Genomic DNA, 21990 nt, shown 5'->3' with positions numbered 1-21990 from the left:
ACTTAGTCAAGTCAAGTCATAGTCAAGTATATCCTCAGTGCGCACCTTGTGAAAAGGATGTGTTTGCCTCAAAAGAATAGTGCTTCATAGCAAAAAGCAATTTTGAACTTTGAACTAATTTAGGAAATTTAATACCAGTGCCAGCTTTGAGTCAAAGGTACCTTTGGCCACCTCTGACTTGAGCTTAAAGAACAAGAATTTCATATAGGGAAGGCTTGAGTCAGGAAAGAAAAGTTAATTTCCAGGCAACAAGCAACTTTTAGTCAGCTTCCTAAGGAATGCTGAAGGCTTCTTCCCCCACCTCATTTCCTTTTGTCTTAAAAGCAAAGGTGCAATATGACAAGGGAAATGAAAACAGGATCTCGTGTAAAAACCTCACACCCATTAGCTTCCATACATTTCAGAAACATGACCTCGATCTGACAGCCGTCACAAATGTCGTCATTCCTCAGTTGAGGTGCTGAAACTCTTCTAGGTACTTCAGCCAGGGACACAGGTAGGTAGTAGCAGAAGAAATAGAAAATGTGTGTGCTTTTGTGTTTACAATCACTTTTGTCTAAATGGCTTCTTGTCACCATTCTCACAGGAAAAAAAAAGATTCTAATACTTTTTTTTACAGAAATGCAGGTGCTCACATCAAGTAAAGCATCAGCCAAGGAATGGGAGAGACTTGTGACTCTCCTTAACTTACTGCTGTAGATTATCCAATTCTGGCTTCAGTTAAGCAGTTCCAGAAAATTTCAATACAATGAAGGTGAGAAAGGAAGTTAAAAGCAAACTTAGCACTTGCATTTCGTGATAAAATTAATGTGCTTATTTCAAAAAGCAACAACAAAAAAAGATAATGCAGATATAAAATGAAACCTAAGAAATCAAACTTTTGGAAGGACGGAATACTCCACGTAAGATGATCAAATTGTCTTAACTTGTTCTTCTTGTAAGAACAACTTTTTATATTGTTTCCTCTGTTCACATAAGAAAAATATGTAATGAGACTTCTAGAAGTCATTGCGTTTGTCTCTAGTTTCTGTTAGTCAAGGTCCTGGTACAAAACTCATACCCACAGTCAGAGTGGCAGTGATTTCACACGTTTGCCCATCTCTAAGAGGAAGCAGGATGCTTTGTCATCCTATTAATCTCATGTTCTTTCATAAGCACTAATTTTAATCATTCAGGAGGACTTTCAATGCAAATGTATATGGGCCTAATAATGCTTGCATAATGTCTTAGAAAATTTAATCACTGAGCTTCCTAGAGGTGTGCTGAACACATGCAGATCCTCATTAGATTAAAAAAATTCCAACAAAAAATTTTTGGATCAGTCCATTAAATTCCAATAATCTCCTAATACACCCAGCCAGATGACAATTTCAATACTGTTGGTAAGAAATCTGGAGCTTTTCTGCATCAGAAATTGATATTGTAGTTTGTGGAAATATTTAATGGTTTTTCAAGGTGAAATGTTTGAATCTCATTTAAATTTGTTAAGCTGCATGCTGTATTAAATGTGGAGCCCAGAAATAAGAAAGACATTTCAAATGGAAAAATGATACAATGTGGTTTAGGGAGCAGAGAAATGTTACTTATCATACTTTCTTTTATTTCTTTTGAGATGGAACACTACAAGAAAATCGAGTGTGTACACAGAAATCATGATGCAACAGCACTTTTCAGGGAAAAATGTTCCTTCATAAGAATTCTCATTCTCTTCCTATGTAAATGTCTTCATTCTAACAATCATCTCCATAGCTGTTTTTAAATTTATTTTTTATTATGGATGTAATCATGTATGGAATACAGGTGTTTGCATGGAGAAAATATGCTGATGTGTTTATTAGGCTATTGCTATCATCACTTTTAGAATGTCACTGTAAGGCTATCTCACGTAGATGATCTCTATCATATCATCAGTCAGGTTACAGCTGCTACTGCATTTCCTTGAGCCCCAGCTGGGAACAATTTGGTCCCTCAGCAGGCTCTGCTCGGCCACAAGACCTGCAGATATGAAGGCTCACACCTTACAGCAGCTGCTCTTTGGACAAGTAATGTGGGTGGGAAATTTTCCTGTTTCAGAAATCGTGGAGGGGTGGAGCTCTGACTCAGTGCAATAAAACACCTGTTCAGCAACTTCTGAGACTTCGTCAAGATTGTAAATTTGTTTCAGGAGACACTGGCACCTGTGGAGCCCAGTACTAAGGTGCCATTCACAGCAGCTGCTTTTAATGTAGCAGCGATCTTGATGGCATCGACCTCTGCCTTATCTCAGGTAAGTGGAAAACAGAGCAACCCTGGCAGGAGTCTTGGAGTTTTGATTCAGATTTGCCCCTGGACTACAACAGGTTGAGTCCCCTATTAGCTATAGGATATAAATTTCCAAGAAAATAAGATTATCCTTTCTTGGACATTTGCAGTTACCAGGACCTGGAGTCAGAATCTGTCCATATAGCACAGAACTGGTACATTCATTTTATTAGCTACAATGAGGAGGTGCAAACTGCATGTTCCACACTGGAATGCTACAGTAGGGAATCGAACTAAATAAAAAAAATTGATCTTTACTCTCTTTTTCATCCCCTGTTCTTCTTCCCTCAGCAGCATTCAAGCAGAAAATCAAGCCCCTTGGAAAATGAAGAAAGAAAATGGATGATGCACTATGTAGCCCCAAGTGATGATGCTAAGGTACCATATTTCTACAAACTAAAATAATAGGGGACTAAACCAATACTTTTTTGAGAAGGGTAGGATCTTCCCCCCCCGCCCCATAGTTGGTTGTTAAAGATTCACGTAGTTATGTAGAAATAGGAATATTTAATGAAAGAAAATTTAATTTAGATGCAACATCTGCATAGTATTAATAACATAGAATGTGTTATTTCCATAGTTGTACTCCTTAGGGAAATCTCTTAGTGAAAAGTTCTTGATTTGCTGTTAAAATGAGATTGACTTTGGCTTTTTTCTAATGCTACCTATTGACTTCATAGAGCTTTACCCAGAACAAATGGAGAATGTTGGCATAGTCAGAAAGTCAGAGCTTGGTTGTTGGTGAACCATTGAGGTTTGGTCATTATTGCCAGTTTTCAGAACAAATGCCCGCTTTGATCCCTGTGCACTTCCTCACAACGAAGGAACAACTCTGGACACGTTTGCAGGGCCTCTGGCAGAGACAAAGTTGCATCAAACACATAGCAGCTCTATCAGTGATGATTTTTGCTGCTGGCATTGTGCCAAGCTGCCTCAAAGTAAAACAAGGGAAAACTTACTTTTGATGACATTTTAAATGATGCGTGATTCAAGCATCTATAGCTCATATATATTTGGTTGGTTTTTTTCATGTAACCAGAGTACCAAATGAACAGAAAACTACAAACACTGTTTTGCCTTTGTATGTCACAACCTTATCAAACTGATTGATCAAACTGATGTCTTGTTAACAGCATGCTGGCAGCTCCTACAGATGGATATTAGTGTACAAAAGGTGCAAACTACCAGTGGGGAGTGAAACTTGCTGTAAGGGCAAAGTAGCACAACCAAAACTGACATGGCATTCAGGTGTTCCTAATTTGCTCTCTGTGTGTGTGTGTGTATGTGTATGTGTATGCTAAAGCTCAGCAACAGAATGTACTAAAGCAGGAAAAGCAGCTGTTGGGGGAAAATGATGATCCAATCTCGTTAGCAGTTTTGTAATGATTTAATGTATTCATACTGAAGTTCTGTTTTGGTTTAGAATATCCATGGCTAAGAGCAACCAAACCCTCTTTACCACTAATGGAGTTACAGTTACATAAAGATTGTTAGAATCCAGCATATGTTTTAGAGCATACCTGAAGTATGCTCTACTTCAGGTAAAAAAAAAAAAAAAAAGATCCTGTGGCCATAATCTCCAGTGTAGAGGGGGCTGTGGGGCTCTTTCCACAGCTTCAATTCATTATTCATGCCATAATTTCTTCCTGCCAAATGAATTTCTGAAACTTCTGTTTGCTGTGCACAGGCATTTAACAACAAAGACATTCTCAGACACTCTTTATTTACCTTCTGGTTTTGAATGCCTTCTCTCCTCTGTAATAAATCTTGGCAGAAAACTGGCACTAAAGGCACAGACTTGTCTAAACCGGCAAATTTCTGCCTCTTACAGGTATTGAGTTTTCTGGGTAGCTTTGGTAATTGCCTCAATTTTTTTAAGTCATAGCTTACATAGATAATCATTAGTAGAGAGCTATTAGAAATGATAACATGCTTGTAGCAGACCTTGACTTCCAGGAGAAGTAAACAGGTATAAACTTTCCTTAATGCAAATGCTCAAACATTTGCCTAGGTACTTGTTTCAATTTGAGAGGGCTTTGCATAACTGTGTGATAAACTGAATAACTACTGGGTTTGGTTTAGTAAAACATGCCTGGGGCTGTGCATGGAATTTAGCTGTTCCCTACCTATAGTGCAAAGTCAAATATGTTCCACTGCTAAATTTTCAGGAGAATGTAATAACAATTCACAATTGTGTGGAGCTGAGATCTTACCTCCCCTGTTTAGAACACAGCCAGGTAAAATATCCTGTGCCTTACATATGACTTTGAGCAACAATGATTAATTTATTTTTCAGTTTTGGAATACACACACCCAGAAGCCAAGATATTTTATTCTTTGTAGCCTTATGAAGATAATGCATTTTTTTTGGCACTTAGCCCACTTGTTTTGATGTGCTGCTTCTGTACCTCGCAGCAAAAAGTGTTAGCATTTAACAGTCAGCTCACTGAAGACATTCTGGTACAATTCCTCATCATAAGCTTGAGCTCATGGGCAAGCAAGATGGTTATACTAGGCACTGGCTTCTATTTAATGTGCCTTTCAAGTACCCAGTGTTTTATAAAAACATCAATCTTGCCATTTTTTTAACTTCATAGCCTGGAAATTACTGCATTTTTTGTGCAATTTCCTTTGATGACCTTCACGTCTTTCATTCTATAGAGTTGGAAACTATTTGAGAGGTTAAGCTAAATTTTATCATGAGGGATTCCCCATGGTCCAACGCTCTACACACTTCAGCTGATGTACTGTCTTGTCTCACTGATTTCTTATACTTTGACCTTTTTATCAGGCTATAACTTTTGTCACAGTAGCAGCACGTTTGTGTGTGCTTTCTCATTTCACTCAAGAGTTACTCCCTGTTATTTTAATTGAAGTCCCTCAGAAAATATCTCCTAATAATTTCATCACCTTCAACCAGCTCTGCTCTATTTCACTTCAGATTGTCTTTTCCAAATTTTGGTCATTAGCTTTTATAACAGCTTCTTTCTTTAGCCATCCCTTCTTTTTGATGATGTTGCATGTTGTGACTTTACTAAGAATTGCTGATCTATTTGTCTTCTGCATTATCTGAACTTCTCCTTGAGCTCTTTCTGAATATCAGTGGCCACCTACCTATTGGTCACTGAAGTGGCCATCTGTTTCTTGGCCCACTATATGCTGTGCCTTCAGTATTATTTGTCTGAATATCTTTTTGCACATACACAAGTCACATTATAATAAGTTTGGCCATTTTATAACTTACACAGATCCTTGCTACTAGAACTGCAAACTGACACTTCCCTGTTCCTGAATCTGCCTCATTTTAATGCTATAATTTTTTTTTCATTAGTGCTTTGCTCAGAAGTCCTTAAAAGTTTCCTTATTATTTCATAGCCTAACTCAAGGTGACTTTTTAAAATACATATTATTTATAGATATACTATTTATACCTTCCCCTTTTGTTGGAGATACTCAGTTCAGGATCTGATGATAACATATTTGTATGCAGATTAAAGCTCTTCATGTAGCAGTTGCAGTCAGACCTCAGGGCTGTTTGCATTTTCTTCCCCTGCAAAGCCTCATCCTTAGACATCCACTGCAGTCATTTTATGTTACTTCTACCAAACAAAGACCTCTTACTACTATAATCATACATTAACTGCAGAACTTAATACAATCTGATATTCCTTCTTTTCTTCTGCTTCTGTTCCTAAACAGTAAGAGAGGGAGCCATCCCCTGTGCTGATTTACCCTTTGCATTCAGTCTCTTTAGGACAATCATGATTCAACTCTCTTTCCTTTCTATAAACTTGAGCTGTTTTGATAAATATTCCCAACTTGTTCCCACAGTTAGAGAATCAATATAACCACCTGTGCTGCAGCCATAGTAGGCGTTGTCTGTTTTCTCCTTCCTTTTGCTGATACCCTGCTTGCTCTAGCTGCTGCTAGGGGACATGATGGGTATGTTCTCTGAAGATGTAAAATCCATCAAGCATATGTGATTGTCACAACTTCTACAGACCCAGATGGTCAGGTCTAGCACCTTCAACAAGGAATTGGAGATAACCTTCTTTGAAATTAAGGATTGCAGTCAAAACTATTTCATGTCCATCAATCAGATAACCATCCTTGGTAAGGAAAACTTCTGTTCCCACAAAGCAAACTAGGATTGTTTGTCCAAAGCCATGTGTTGTGGAGTTCTGAGACATTCCCTGAGGTGCTAACACTCATCCTTAGTCATCCCACTCTCGTGAAAATTATTGTTTTAAAAACAAGCAAGAAAATTTAAAAACATCCCCCCTTCTCTCTAATTATCCAAGCACTGCATTAAAAGAAGACTTTTTTGTGTAGGCCTTGATTCTACCTACAGCACAACACAGGCTGTTGGCCAATAACAAACCAGATTTGAAGCATTTCTGATTTCCAGATTCACTGAATTTTGTCTTCATATTGGCTGCTGATGGTCATGTGAACAATTTAATGTTACTGGCTAAATGAACTTTTTCAGCTTATTTACACCAACTTAACTTTCCTATTCATCCTCTTTCCACACCTTCTCTTTGTGCTTAGATAGCTACAGGCTTTAGGGGTCAACAAAGTTTGTGAAGAAAGTGCATCTTGATGCCTATTATATTTTTGCTGTGATGCCAACTGAAAGAGACAGCTTTAGCACAACCTTGGCTCTTTTCAGTGTTTGGTTGTGTTACAGTCAATACATATATTCAAAACATTAAGATACATCTCCTTTGTTATTTTTTTTCAGCAGGAAGAAATGACACCTTACTCCTTGCTCACTGTAAGAATCATAAAGTTGAAAAATGCTCATCAGGCAGATTTTTGTAAGTACACAATTTTTTGTTGATGTTACATCATTCTCAAATTACTGTATCAGCTCTTGTTTCTGCTAGATATTGCACAAATGCAAAACACTGAAGTCATACTAGGTAAGAAATCACAGTTGAAGGCATTTTATGCCACATAATATCTATTTGCATTATCAGAGGTTTATTTGGTTATTGGGTTTTTTCCCACATTATTTGTCTGACAAATTGGCTGTTTCAGGGGCTTGAAAATATCTTAACACCAGTTTAAAGACAGAAATTTTTATATAACATATCCATGACAAATGCATGGAATATAGAGCTGACATACTTAGACACCAGTCCCTCTTAATTCTTTGGTTGTCCTGAGCATCATGACATCAGCTTGCCCCCCCAGTGAAAAATGTCTAACAGAAATCTTTTGGGGACTATGGTACATGCAAACTGTTGTGAAAATGTGTGGTACTTGGACCACCAGCCCTTGCCTGGTGGTTCACATTCCCAGAGATTTTTCTCTGAAAATTTTCTCCTGCCATTCCTACATGTGTCTCATGAACTTGGCACATCACTAATTACACAGTTTTGCATATCCCTTTATCATACTGTTCTTTCTCCTCTTGTTTTATATTTTCTTTCCTTTTTGGGAGATCGTGATGAAGTTTGCTGAAGCCATCAGCAAAATCCTACAGATAAAATTTCTCACCATCCCTTCGTATTTCACTCCCTTTGGCATTTCAAAACCATGGATGTCAATGTCGCCCTTGTGAATTTTCCAGTCAAGTGGAGAGAAGTGGTCTGTTCACATTGTCTGTACATTGGGCTGCAGAAAATAGAAGGAATATTATAGTATAGCAGAAAAGGTCAAATTAATTTCTATTCCTTTTGAGAGCTATGAAACACTGCATATATGTGCAAGACCTCACCTTCATTCCTTGGAACTGTTGATTTAATTTTTCTTAGTTTCACCTTTGATCTAGAATGAAAATTGAACTAGATAAGAACCATGATTCAGCTGCTTATGCAAAGGGATCACACAAAGTAAAATGATGCTGCATCCTCAGAAAACAGGGTTACAGTTGTGACCTTGTCCTCCATCCTGAGGACAGAGAGATTTCTGAGAAGTCTCACTTAGTGAGTTGTAGACATTTTGAAAATTCCTATTATCACCAAAATGTACACCCCTGGACTAGAGCTTAAGACATGTGGGCTCAGTTTTTAGCTCTGTTCATGGACTTATTGCATAAGAAGTTTAGGTAAATTTATACATCAAAACATTCTGTGCCTCTGTTGCCCTGTCTACAAAGCAGAATATCTTCTCCAATACCTTTTGTTTCTCTCTTATCTATTTAGATGATGTGCTCATTTTGAATCTCCTAGTATTGTAGAGAGATTTTAATTAAGGTGTTAGGTAAGGCCTAGAAACACTGGGAAGTATTTTCAGATTCTTTTGTTAATTACCAGTAAATAAGGCTTGGAGACCAGTGGGTGAAGAAAATTGTCTTTTCTTTCTGTCAGTAATTCCCCAGCTAATCTGTGAGCCTGTTGGAGACTGTTTCTTAAAGATGTCATAGAATGAAGTGCTGTATACCAGGATGCTGTTGAACAAGGAAGATAAAAAAACATCAGATAGCTCTTTATTGACTAAGTAACAACCTATCTCTGCTTTCAAAGAAGTTGAAGTCTCACAGGAAAAATAGTGTGATACTCTGGAATTTAAAAACTTAGGTACAATTCAAAAAAGATAGATTGTACCTTTCAAGTGCTTGATTTTGCACTGCTATTGATGTTCTTTTAGCTTAGCGTTTTTATTTTAACATTTTAATGCATTTGAAATATTGGAAAACTAAAATAACTAGACCTGCTTCTGTGTGCTAATGAGAATAATAAAATTATATTTAGATAGCCTTTTTTCAGCAATATGATCTTTCCCCTGGAAAACTGATCAGAAGCATCTGATACAGATGCTATCTGACTGTGAAATATCTGTGGAAGACTGGCAATTCTTGTAATAACATATGTCAGACTTCCCTAAATTTTCAGTTTCCCTGTATCAAATCCAGGAACAAGCCACCTTTTCAATCAAGTGCAGCCACTTCTGACTTGCTTTTTCTACCTGAATGCTGGCTTCCCATCTTTTTCAGCATGTGCAGTGCTCCATTCCATGTTTTTCTCTGTTTGTTGCAAGTGCAGTCACACCAGGTCATTTGGTCATAGAGTTTCTACATTTTTCTTTGACTTACTTGCCAAATCCTGGCTTCAGGAAACACTACTTCTGTATATTTCCACTGATATTCCTCATGATCGCGTGCACCCAACTTAATCTTGGCTGGTTTTTTTAAAAATATGCACCTCAAGATTCATGGGATGTGTATTTCACAAGCCTGGGATGAAATTCAAGTTTATCCTGAAATCTGATGTTACACCTTTGCCTGTGTTACACCTTTGCCTGTAGACAACACATGCTGATGGAGTTTGGCACACAAATAAAAAAATTAAACCAAGAGGAAAACAGTTCACTCCTCCTGAATGAGTCAATTGGCCCCTTTCATATCCCTGCTGTCACCCCACCCTTTTTGTGGTCTCCTCCATACGAGTGATGTTCCTCTCCAGCGTCTGCTTCGTGCTACATATAATTGGTTTCTGTCTTATCTTACCATGCAAATGCTCTTGACAAACCTGAGCTAATTATTTTTCACTGTACTCCTAACTAACCTTTATGCCAATTAGTAATCATGGGTCAGACTCAAACATTTCTGGCAGTTCCTGATCTCACTGTGGGCACTAGAGAGAAAGGCACCCAGATCAGATCACTTACACTCATCCTGCTGCTCTGCAGGCACTGAGTGTCATCACCAGGCTCCAGTGCTCTATGCAGCTTGGCTGTGAAGGTGATACTGGGACAAGAAAGGAATAAATCCCATTAAAGTTTGAGTCTCTTGCAGTCTGGTGTCTATTTTGCAGTGGTGTTCTCCTCCTCAGTCCAAGACTGCATGCAGCCTTTGGTAAAATAGTGACTTTTTAGGTCACTGGTGTGTCCATTTGCTCCTTCTCAGCTGGAAGTCAGTGCTAGAGCTTTTACAAAAGCTCATGTTTCCTAACTCTATTCATAGTGTCACTTCTTCTACAGAGCTCCCCATATGTGGGAAGAATATCTGGTCAGGATGACAGGGACAATAGTCTATTAGCTTCTTTTCTTGCTGATGATACCCCTTCCAGTGTTTCCCAAAAGAAAGTAAAAGGAGCTGGGTGATGGGAGAGGAGGACCATGGTGGCACAGACTCTCCAACACTTTCCAGCTGCTCTCCTTAAACAAGTAAGTTATTGGGTGGCCACATAGAGCTGCACCAAGCTCCCAGCCTGCCCCATTTTCACCATCATTAGTGTTTGTTTTATGGCAGCCTCTAAACCCCGTGGCTGAATCTGACACCTGCCCCATAGACAAACAGAGGATCAGTGAGGGGATCTGCCCCATCTGGCATGCCTGAAGCCCAGGCATTGAGAGGGGATTTGCCCTGAGGCAACAGAAGTGGAAGAAAACATCTTCCAGATCCTTAGCACAGGTGAACAGACCTGCAGTTATGTCATCTCTCCACCATTACTTAGTGCCATGTGAAAGAGCAAAGCTCTGCTGGACTCCACTGGATCTCACCTGATCCTGAAGATCTGAGTAAAGAGGTCTGTGTGACCTGTCTGTACTCCTGTCTGAAGCAGTGGCAGCCTACGTGGGTACCAGCTGATTCCACATTCCAAGAGATGACCTTTGCTGTTGGAGAGCATGTTCAGGCTCATTAACACAGTTGAGGTGAAGAGTGGTGGTGTCAGGTCTGGCTTGACACATTTAGCCTCAGTGGTGCTGAGTGTTTGCAATGCTTTCCCTGGACTGCAGGGGTGAATTTGAGCTCTGTGTCCCAGTAAGAAATTACCCAGAGTGAGCTTCAGGTTGACAGGTGCTTTCTTTTCTGGGACACAGTAACTTCTCTGAGAGAAGTCTTGCCAGATCAAGAGGCTGTCAGAGCTGAGGCAGGAAAGTTAGTGTTGGGCTGAAACGTGACTGCACTCCAGTATATTTTCTGATGTAGAAAACTGGCGCATGTAGAAACCTTCTCAGTTGTTCAAACAAACCTGTTAGTCTTAGCTGGGATGTCAGAACAATCACTCCTCTTCCTCAACTCTTCCTTCTGTTTTCAGATCTTCCTTTGGTTTTTCCCCTTTGAATGAAGAGAGATCTCGTGTATTTATAAAAGAGGAGCTCAGAGACTATGTCCTCTAAGGTCTTATGAAATTATTTTGTGGAAGGTTTTATATTATCCCTTCAGAGGAAATGAGTCAGTTCTGCAACAGTACACTTGGAACCTTTGCAAATCAGAGTCATTCTCCAGAGACATTAAGGGTTATTTTTGCTACAGAAAATAAGTGAAAAAAAAAATATAGGGAGATTACAGCTAGTGCTGGTGGTACTAATGGCCCTGTCCCAGGAAAGCAAGTGGTGCCAGTGGGAGCACAGTGGCACAGGAGGTGACCCAGGGTATGAAACTTTGAGCTGGGAGCACATACTGAACCCCCTGAATCTGCTCCAGGGAGAAAATCGTACTTTGCCACTTGACTTAAATGGCTGGACTGGGTAAAGGGCTCATTCACAAGAGGACTCTGTTCATCCCTGGTCAAAGACATCACTGATTAAGCACAGTTCACCTAGGAGCTTTTGTTATTTCCACAAGTAAGCCACAGAGAGCAATATTGTGCTTACAAATGAGTGTTGCACCAGAATACTGGTAGAGCTCTTAGCTGAGTCCAAATCCCCTCTGAGATAGCAGTAGGAGGTAAATCCTCAATACTGTTTGTATTGTACTAAGCTGGTGAGGGAAAATGTTCCCAAAGATCATGTCCAGCAATTGAGAAATGGGAGCAATTCTCCTCCTCCTCCTCTTAGGTGAACTGAAGTAAACTAGGATTCAAGGAGAACCTGTCTGTGCAGGTGAAGAACATTTCACTAGGAGAAAATTATTTCTTTGTTTTGGTGTTACGAAATGCAGTAACAGGACAGATAGGATTTTGTAGTTTACCTTCATTGTTCCTATGAAACTAGTTTTTCTTATATGCTTTGCTTTTCAGCACTGTAATTTTCTCCTTACCTGTGATGGAGATCAGTGATTTTAGCACATGATGGCTCATCTCAGGTGCACCTCACAGAACTGTACTTTCACAGACTAGCACACATACCTGCAGTTCTGAACTTCTTCTTTTGGTCTTGTATTTTTAACTGATCTTTAGCTGTCAGACAGAGTTGAGAAGGATTCTCGCCATCATAAAAATTGAGTCAGAAACTGCAAATTGGAAAAGGACACCAGGGTCACTTAGTGCTGACTTTCAGAGAGACTGTGAGTTCAAATGTCTCAGCATTCACATGAGGTGACATTATGTCATCAGGGAAGTTGCAACACGTGCATTAAAGTAAGGGCCTGGCATAGCATGAAACTGCTAACAAAGCCCAGCAACTGCATTACAACTGGAGCACGAAGAAAATGTAAATAGAATTTTTTTGTATTAGCTCTCAGGTAGCAATGAATAAACTGGAACATTTTCAGTAGCTCTCTTCAGTTTTTTCAGGGATAAGAGAGAGCAATGTAAGGTGATTAGTCATTTCAAGGGCTTCCATATAATAATGGTATCATAATTATCATAGTATTCAGCATACATTCAACTATCCTGTTATTATTTTTTTTTATCTCACTGTTTGCCTCACAGTTTAGCCTCAGTTCAAGTGAAGTGCCCCTTCTACAGAAATACTTAAGCTCAGTTAGAACCACAGCATGGGAATACTGTCTGTAAAATTAAAGGAAAACACAGAAAATCACAGGAATCCTATGGAAAACAATAACATCTGCACATTGGTAGGGACTGTAGATGAATTGTGGCAAAATCAGATGTGGCGTAGTCCCCTTTCTTCCCAGGAAGAGAATGTTCTTTGTCCTAGTGGTATCACCTCACCCCATATTCAAGGTCTGTGACCAACTAGCCTTGTTACAGCAGAATCTCACAAAGTGGCTGAGATTTGAAGGTACTTCTGGAGATTGTGAAGTCCAGACCCCTGCTGTACACAGGATTGGCTTCAGTAGGTTGTTCAGAGCCACATTCATTTGGGTTTTGAACATCTCCAGGGATAGAGACTTCATGACCTTTCTGGGCAATCTGTGACAGTGTGTGGTGGTGTTAAATTTTTATTTATGTTTCAGTGGGATTCCCTGCATATTGGTTTGTGTCCTTTTACCTTTCACTGGGCACTACAGAGGAGGGTCTGACTCAGAATTATTAATTTTCCTCTCCCCTGATCAGGTATTTACACAAATGTATAAGATCCCATAAGCCTTCTCTGCTTCAGGCTGAAGAGTCTCAGCTCTCTCAGCTTCTCCCCACAGAGCAGATGATCCATTGCTCCGTTCTCTTTCTGGACTTTTTTGTTCAGCTCACTTCAGCATATCCTTACCTCTCTTGTACTGGGGAACCCAGAAATGTGGCCTTGTCAGTGCTGAGCAGAGAGGAAGGACCACCTTTCCAGCTGCTGGCAGCACTCCTGATGCAGCTCAGGAGGCTGCTGGCCTCGCTTGCCGCAGGACAGCTCACTGGCTTGTGTTCAACCTCACATGCACAGATGCTTTTCTGCAGAGCTGCTGTCCAGCTGGTCGGCCCTCAGCCCATCCTGGTGCTGGGGTTTTGCCTCCTCCTGTGAAGGACTTTGCATTAAATCAGTTCAGAAATGTTAATTTCTGAATTACATCCCCCTCTCATCAGCTTTGGCAGTTTTGGAGATGCTGGATTCATGTTTTTGAAACACTTGAGATTGGCATTAATGAGAGGAGGGATGCTCCAGGTGCCCTGAAGCCACATTTAGTTCTTGGCTATTGTACAGGCTCTGTAGATCAGAGGCAGTGATACCATTTATCAGGATTAGTACATCACAGCTCAGCAGGCTGTCGGGCAGCACAGAGAGGGAAGAACTTTCAGTTATCAGACAGATCAACAAACAGAGCCCTCCCACTCCTAATAAACTAAGTATTGTATTGGTAATTGCCAAAGTCAACATATTATCCCGTCACCTCCATCATGCTAAAATCTGAGATTCTGTTTTCAGTGGAAATAATTTCAAAGACAGGCAAGTCTACTACCTTCTAGAGAGAAAACTCCTGACAGTGTCAAGAAACGCCTTCAAGATACATCATGAAGTGTTACATGGGGATCTCCCTAATCGACAGGCATCTTCCCCTGAGGATGTCACAGTCACAGGGTCTCTGGATTTCAGGCCCCTAAAAATAAACACCTTATGTTTAGGCAAAATACCCCAAAGCAATGTGTTCTGAACAAAGACATGGGGATGAACTCACTTCAAACCTTGAGGAGCTGCCTCAAGACCTGTACCATGCTTACAGATGGTAGGTGCTCTTCTCCCTGCTTGTGAGGTTGACTCTCTATTGACTGCCATGGCACCAGACTCCTCCTCTTTTCTGGCAAAAGCCTGTGTTTACAGAGCAGGATGGATCAGCCCTTCTAGCTGCCACTGGAAAATTTCCTGTACAAGGTCTGAGAATCTCTTTGGTGTTCACTTGGTTCAGGATCTATGTGAGATGGTAACTTAGAGCAAGTGCAGCCTCACTCCACTTCCTCCATCCACAAGATGCAAATCCTTTCCGCCACTTCACTTTTCCTGAAGTGAAGAGATGTGGAAAGAAATGTGAAGTAGGAATTAGATTCCTGGTCTTTCTAGCATCAGCAAACACCAAGGCTGATGGAAAAGGCTCCTGAAGCAGCAATTGTACTGCTGGTAGGCCTCTCCTTTCCTACCTCGCCTAGGGAGATGAGGATCAAGGTCACAGCAGTAATTAATTTTCTGTCATAAAGAGTGAATAACCAGGTATGTCAGACATCTACTATCTGAATCAGACTTAAATCTGATTCTTTTGGTATTTCTCACAAAGTTCAACTGCTACAGAGACAATTTATGTGCAATCCCTCTCAGGGTCTGAAACTAATGTTGTGCTGCCTCTGTCTTGGTTTCGCCTGCCAAATTTTGTTAATATGGAGCAATATAAGACTTCTGAATATGCACACTACTCTATTTGTTGGCTAGGACTGTATTTTTTATTTGAATGTATAAGATTATGCATAATTGTTTGAATACACTGCTTATTAAAAATAGTGTTGAGATGAACAAAATAATTTTATGCAGCAGTGTGATTTTTATCTTCCTGGTTTTGGCCAATGTTTATCAGAAAGAACTGGTCATCTCTCACCCATGTTTAAGCGATAGAACATTTCAATGTCTCCACTTCTTGTATCATGCCTCCTCTGCCAGATACTTTCTGCCTGTGTTTCTACAGTAAGCCAATCCGATTGCTATGTGAGGCTCTGGTTGCCAACAGCTTCAGATGAGATATTCCACACCAAAACCATCAAAAACTGCAGAAATCCTGTGTGGAATGAAACTTTCTACTTCTGGATACAGAGAAAAGTCAAGGTAAGCAACCCAAAACCTCTCTTTTTCATCTAATCTCTGTGCAGTGTCTTTCAGTTTAGCCCCAAACCCCTAAACTAGAAGTATCTTCTAGTGCATTTCTGAGTTTACTTAAAATTCCCCACACAAGCTGAAGCAAAGCAATTCTGGCTTTGCTGGAAGCCAATTTACTCCTAACAGATAGCTGTTGTTATTTACATATGGGTAATGAAAGTCTGACCTCCTTGGGGAAGGCTGATGGGACCCATGACAGTGACAACACAGGGAAACTGAAATGAAAATATAAAATTACACTGTAACAGAAAAACTCATTTTCTCTAAAAGGACATGAAGTAACGGCAGGAGATGATGCCAAATTCTTGTATGATAAAGATCTTTACTCAGTTTGCTGCTGATAATTGAACTACACTCAAATACCTGTGAACAGGTGGCTGAAAGCAGCAGGTCCAAGGATCTAGAAGAGTGATTATTGATATGAAGTAATCTCTATTGCCCCTGCTGATATAAAGCAATATAGGGCTTTTGGTAATCCATATTCCTCCCTAGCAGATTGCATTTTTTATGAGATCTATTTAAAAGCATAACAGCTGACTCAAAAGAGATCTCAGTTCAGCTTTAATTGATAAGACTAAGACCTGGCTCTTTATACTTGCTTTCTTACTCTCCCTTCTCACACTTTTTCATCAATTATTTTCTATTTCCTCTCTGTAAAGCAGACACTAAGCCTGGAAGAGCTGCAGAATGTCATATTTCTTGTATGCCATACATGCCAGTGAACTGGATATTTTTCATTTCTTTTCCTAGAATGTTCTGGAAATTACTGTTTCTGATGATGACATCATTCACGATGACGACCATGCAATTGTGCTTTTTGATGTTGCTAAAATCCCCCTTGGGGAAAGAGTTTTTACAGCATTCCCACTAACCCCAGAGGTGAGAGTTCTGTCAGACAGCCTTGATGTCCATTCTCTCCCCTCTGTTAAAGAGGTGTACTGTCTCTTCTGGTTTTACCACCAGGACCAGCTTGGTGGTAAAGATGTAGCAAAATTTATTAACATCCTGGAAACTGCACATCAGTGACAAAATAGATGGCCTTCTCAAATTCCTGTTGGTTTCCTTTTGCACAGGTCATGGCCAAATTCGCAAGCCCCAGAGCAGATGCAATTTTAGGGAAGCTTTGCACTTTCAATAACCAGATAGAAAATAACAGTTTATGTAATCCTCACAAAGACTATAAAAACCAAAACAATGCAAGCACGGGGAAATGGCCTGTTTCCACAATATTTTCCTAAACACTAAGCCTTAGCATATCGTGTTCTTCTCTGCCAGCACATGGCAGCTGGCAGAGAAGAAAGTGTGAAATAGGTTTGTTAGGGAGATTTACAAGCACCAAAGACCCTTCATTCTTCAAGTACGATTGAGTTCCTTGGGAAGAAGAAGCTGCTTCTGTCATTTAATAAAATGATAAAAGCAAGTACAAAACAGAATATTTTTACTCATTTAAGGTAAGTGACACAGTGCTTGCAAAAATTAAGGTCACTTTGGTAACCTCTACACATGCTACTTGAGACAGCTTCTTTTTTTATTTTCAGGGGAAGGAGGAGCTGGAAGTTGAGTTTTTATTGGAGACCATGTGAGTAAAACCTCATTACTGTTGGCAGCTTGGAGTTCTGCATTAGTGCAGGGAAACCTTTTGTAGATCCAGTACCACCTTAATAGCCAGAGACAAGTTTTTCCAGACTTAATATGTGCATTAAAAATCATTATATGAAAGGGAAAATGCCATGATGTGGAGAAGAGTTGAGAATTTTTAATTCTGTGACTTTCTCTTAAGATTTTTAACTACATAGTTCAGAGTTGGCTGGCAAACCCCACTGCAGTAAGTCTGCAGATTCACTGGACAGTGTTTTCTGGGAAATTCATGGCTGAGGAGAATGTTGCTACCCAATTTGTGTCATGCCTGTGCTACTAAGGCTGTTGCAAGGACTTTCCAGGTGCCTTATAGCACCTGGAAATTTAATAATTTCTGCTGGGTCATTATGTGTCATCTAGTGTCAATGGAGTATTCTTACAGAAATCACAAGAAGGAGTAATAAAAAAAATAGTAATAAAAAATTTAGAGAGAATAATGTGTCCTGCTCAGGACAGTATCCAGAACATATTGTTTATAAAATATATATTGTTTGTTTTTGTTTTCCAGCCAGGGTACTCCTGAAACCATCATCACAAATGGGGCAATAGTGGTAAAATAATGTTTTGTTCATTTATATTCTTTCCTTACCACATCATTCCTTACCACAGCTGACTATAATGTCAGTGAGGCAAACATTGCAGGTCTTCATTCTTTAGTGATACTTTCTCTTAGGAGCTTTATCTTTAAGGAGAACAGCATGATCTTAGAGGTGCCTTCTAAGATCAAAATTATAATTTTCCCTTGTTTTGTCTGCATCCATTGAAAATGAAAACGTGTTTAGCATAGCACCATCTTCTTATGCAACAATAAACTAATTCTCACATTCACTGTATCTGGCAAAAGTGTCCAACACAGCAGGCCTCTCCCCTTCAAACAATGACCTTTCCTACAATGATCCTTTCAACATCTGTCAGCACTGGTGGTGAGATGGCTGGATGAGCTATCTAATTAGATAACTCATTAGATAATAATTAGCTAGTGAGTTATCTAATCTGTCCTCATCACACCTACCATAGTGTCGTGAAGAAGCCTGTTTGGAAATTCACTTGGACAGCAGGAGGCAAAAGAAGCATTTTTCAGGTAAGATTATTACTTCTTAAAATAATTATTGGTGATTTTACTGTCTCTAACAAGGCCTGGACATTGCATCAGCAAAATACTCAGGCATTAATTGGTCACATCTAAGGTGATTTGTACAAAATTTGCAGTAGGGAATGTCACCAGTCCTGCAGCAGTTCAGGGCTCTGACTTCATGGGGAGTTTCGTGCCAGACTAGAAACAACTAGAATCAGATGATTATACAGAAGGTATCTAAAACCCAAGTTGAGATTCTGCAAACCTCTGCTGCAGTACTGCTGAACCTTGAAGAAGCTTAATTTCTCAGGTATTATAGTTATATTATAGCATTAACTTTGCTCAGGATCTCTGTCACTTCAACTTACGCATGTGCACAGAAACACCTCATTTTTTGCAGGGGTTAGCCACTCAGCAGCTGGCTCCTGCCTGACCCTGGTCAAGATTCAGAGTCTAGAAGCTCCTCTGCCCACATCCCCTGAGGGGCTGGATCTGGTAGGCAACCTCAGAGCATGCATAATGCACACTGGCAGGATTAGCTGAACTATTCATATTAATAGGGTCATCTGCTGCTCATAAGAGTCAGATCTTATTTTAGGGGACTGAGAACTTCAGCTCATTATTTGGCCTGGGATGAGGATGATTTACCATGCAAAGTACCTGGTTGTATTCACTGTGTCGTGATGAAACTGCAACAGAAAAGCAGCAACCTAAAATTCAGTGCCTTCCATATCACGTTCCCATCTGACTCCTTGCTCAGCACATTATAATGACACAGTCACCTGAAATGTTTGGGGTTTGGATCACTTTTAGAAGATAGTTTTCCAAATACAAAGGAAGTGGAGAAGGAATTTATTCAAAGCTACCTTTTGCTTCTTTTTTTCCTCTCTCTCTTTTTTTTACAATTATAAGTAACTTTGTGTATGCATTTTCTCTCATTGTTTTAGAGAATGAGCTAACATTTACGGTGAGAGGATCCTTTGAAGAAACTCAGACAGTTTCAGTGGGCTGTGACTCCCGCTCCCCTCTCCCAGATCCCACTTTCTTCCACTATGCCAGATACAAGCAACCCTCCCTGGATGTTGCACTCAGAAAGAAGAGGAAGCTTCCCACCTTTGTACGTTACCCCAGAAAATGGTAGACAACACAGACAGTTCTATGACCTGATATTTATGTGTGAATAGGGAGCAAGAGGAGAACATTTCTGTTTTAACCAAAAAGCACTCCATGCTCCTTTTCAGTGTGCTTGCATGTCATGTGGACCAAGGAGGAGAAGTGTCCCCTTGACAATCCCTCTGAAGTCACTCCCCTCCGAGCAGGAAGTAGTTGGTGAGGTGAGTGTCTGCTGGCCATGAGGAATCCTTTGCAAGCTTTTTAAAATTCTTTCTGATTTGCATGAAGCAGAAACCAAGGGCCAGTTCTCTTTTTACAGACAGTTGTTTTCTAACTTCCCTCCAACCTAGGGCAATGCATAGTGAAGTGAATTATTTGAAGCAAAATAAAATGGGAAATCCATGGGAAAAGGGGGAAGAAGAAAAATATCTAAGCTGTTGCTCATGCTCCTTGTACTGTCCATGTACTAACCAGGCTGGAGGTGACTGGGTGCACTGGGACAGAGTGGTGAGTCCTGGCACACTGTCCCAGGAAGCAAACCTGAGCCACTGTGTGGGGTGCTCAGCCTTTCGGGCTTCCCCTTGTACCTGACGTTGTTGTGTGAAAGACTCTGGTTTCAGCACCCATCTTCAGTGCTGGATCCTTCCAGGGAGGTGAGCTGTAGCACTGCAGCTCTTCTGGTATTTATTTGTGCAGCTAACTAGTACCAGGCAAGCTACACTGAGTTTTATGAGAGAGAAAAGATGGGGACTACAGATGATAGTGTACTAAAGTCTTATCTATTAAATCAGTGCACATCTCTGGTTACTATTGAAATATTGAGAAGAGATCTCAGTTTTTTGAGATTCAGAGTTTTGTAGGTATAATGATGACCCAAAAGATCTGTGTCTCGGTCTGAGTGGGGGAATGGGACTATTTTAAACAAAATATCAATATTCATCATTTTACTTTTCAATTTTCAGCACAGAAAATTTGATTTGCTCCTTAAGGTGAAAAAATGGTAAGACACCTGTGGTTTTCGCCTTGTTTTCCCCTTGGTTCTTTGTATTTAGATAGTTGTAAATCAAGTTCCAATCTCTTTGTTACTACTGCCTTTGTCCTGGATGCTGGTCCATCCTTATTTCAGACTATTAAAAAAAAAAAATACACTCAGTACATAATGCAAAGATTTTCAGCAATAGAGTTTTTGTAATGGGAGAGGAGTTAAAAAAAGGTTTTATAAAGAAAACACCAATTTTCTATTCATACTGTGCTGCAATCAATATTACATGGCAAGGGCTACTGTAGACATGCTGATATCTCTACTATTTATTGCCAAATGCAGATTCTCAATAAAAGCAACATTTCAAAGCTGATTGAAAAAACATTTTCTGTTTCCCAAAAGTTCCCTTTAACTGTTTTCTTCCACTGAAAGATCAAAATCAGAGTGCCTGGATACTCTAAGATGTGAAAAAAAAAATGAAATAATAAATGTACCTGCATTTATTGCTGTAATGTCTACTCAAAGAGATACATGCAAATAAACTCAGTGAAGTGATTGCTTATTTCTAAAGGAGGAAACACACTGTGTGTTTTGGAATATTGTTCAGGCCTTAGTAAAATATATAAGATGGCTATGTTACATTATGTTCCATATTATAACAAAAGAGAATTTCCAGAAAAGTAGGTGCTTTTTCCATCATGATGTTTATTTTCAGTAAATATACTATGAAATAAACACACAGTTTACAGCTGTCATTTGAATTCTTCCTTAGAAGCCTATGCAAGATTTTCACAGCAGCTTTCAAACCACAAATGTAGAGCTTTTAAGCATCAAAAGAACATCTGATCATGCAAATCTACGACTTCAGTAGAACGTTTCTCAGGTATCAGTGGAAGTTCACAAAACTTTTAAAAGCCACCTTTGAAACACTGCCCTCTGCAGGCTTCTGGATTTATGTCTGAAAAGGAACGGCTGCCATTTGTAGCCATATTTAATTCCAGGCATCTTTGGCAGGGAGAAAAAAATTCCTTTCAGTTCAAAGGCAGATGGACTGTTTTTCTCCAAGAAAAAAACAGAACATTTAATATCTTCCTCCTTTGCTTTATGTAGACCTGGTAGTGAAGGCATGTCTATTTATGAAGTAAAGCAATTAAGATGCTGGCTTAGACTACAAATGTGATGTATGATACCTGATCCTTGTTGCAGCCAGGAAGACCTAGATGTACGCCTGGGGTTTGATCTGTGTGCCCAGGAACAGGATTTCATTCGCAAGAGGAAGAAGGTGGTTGCAGCTGCTTTGAAGGACATTCTCCATCTGGAAGAGGACTTGCAGGACGATGAGGTATCTGAGACATAATTATTCTCTGCTTTCTGCACAGATAAGTGTCAAAACATAGCATTGATGGTCACATTATTTTGGAAACCCTGTAGTTTCATGTGCAAGCTATAGCTGAGTTCTTTTCTCAGTGGCTGACTTCTTTTCTCTATTCTAGGGAAGGAATGAGTACTCATCACAAAC

At 39.8% G+C, this 21990-nt stretch overlaps 1 pseudogene; it reads left to right on the top strand.

Moving 5' to 3' along the window:
• LOC118687330 (cytosolic phospholipase A2 epsilon-like) overlaps positions 1 to 21990 on the top strand; it is a 36781-nt pseudogene that overhangs the window by 3231 nt on the left and 11560 nt on the right.

The sequence above is a fragment of the Molothrus ater genome, chromosome 6 (assembly GCF_012460135.2).
Source record: "Molothrus ater isolate BHLD 08-10-18 breed brown headed cowbird chromosome 6, BPBGC_Mater_1.1, whole genome shotgun sequence".
Taxonomy (NCBI): Eukaryota; Metazoa; Chordata; class Aves; order Passeriformes; family Icteridae; genus Molothrus; species Molothrus ater.
The sequence above is the reverse complement of the archived record's forward strand: the minus strand, read 5'-3'. Positions and strand labels throughout refer to the sequence as shown.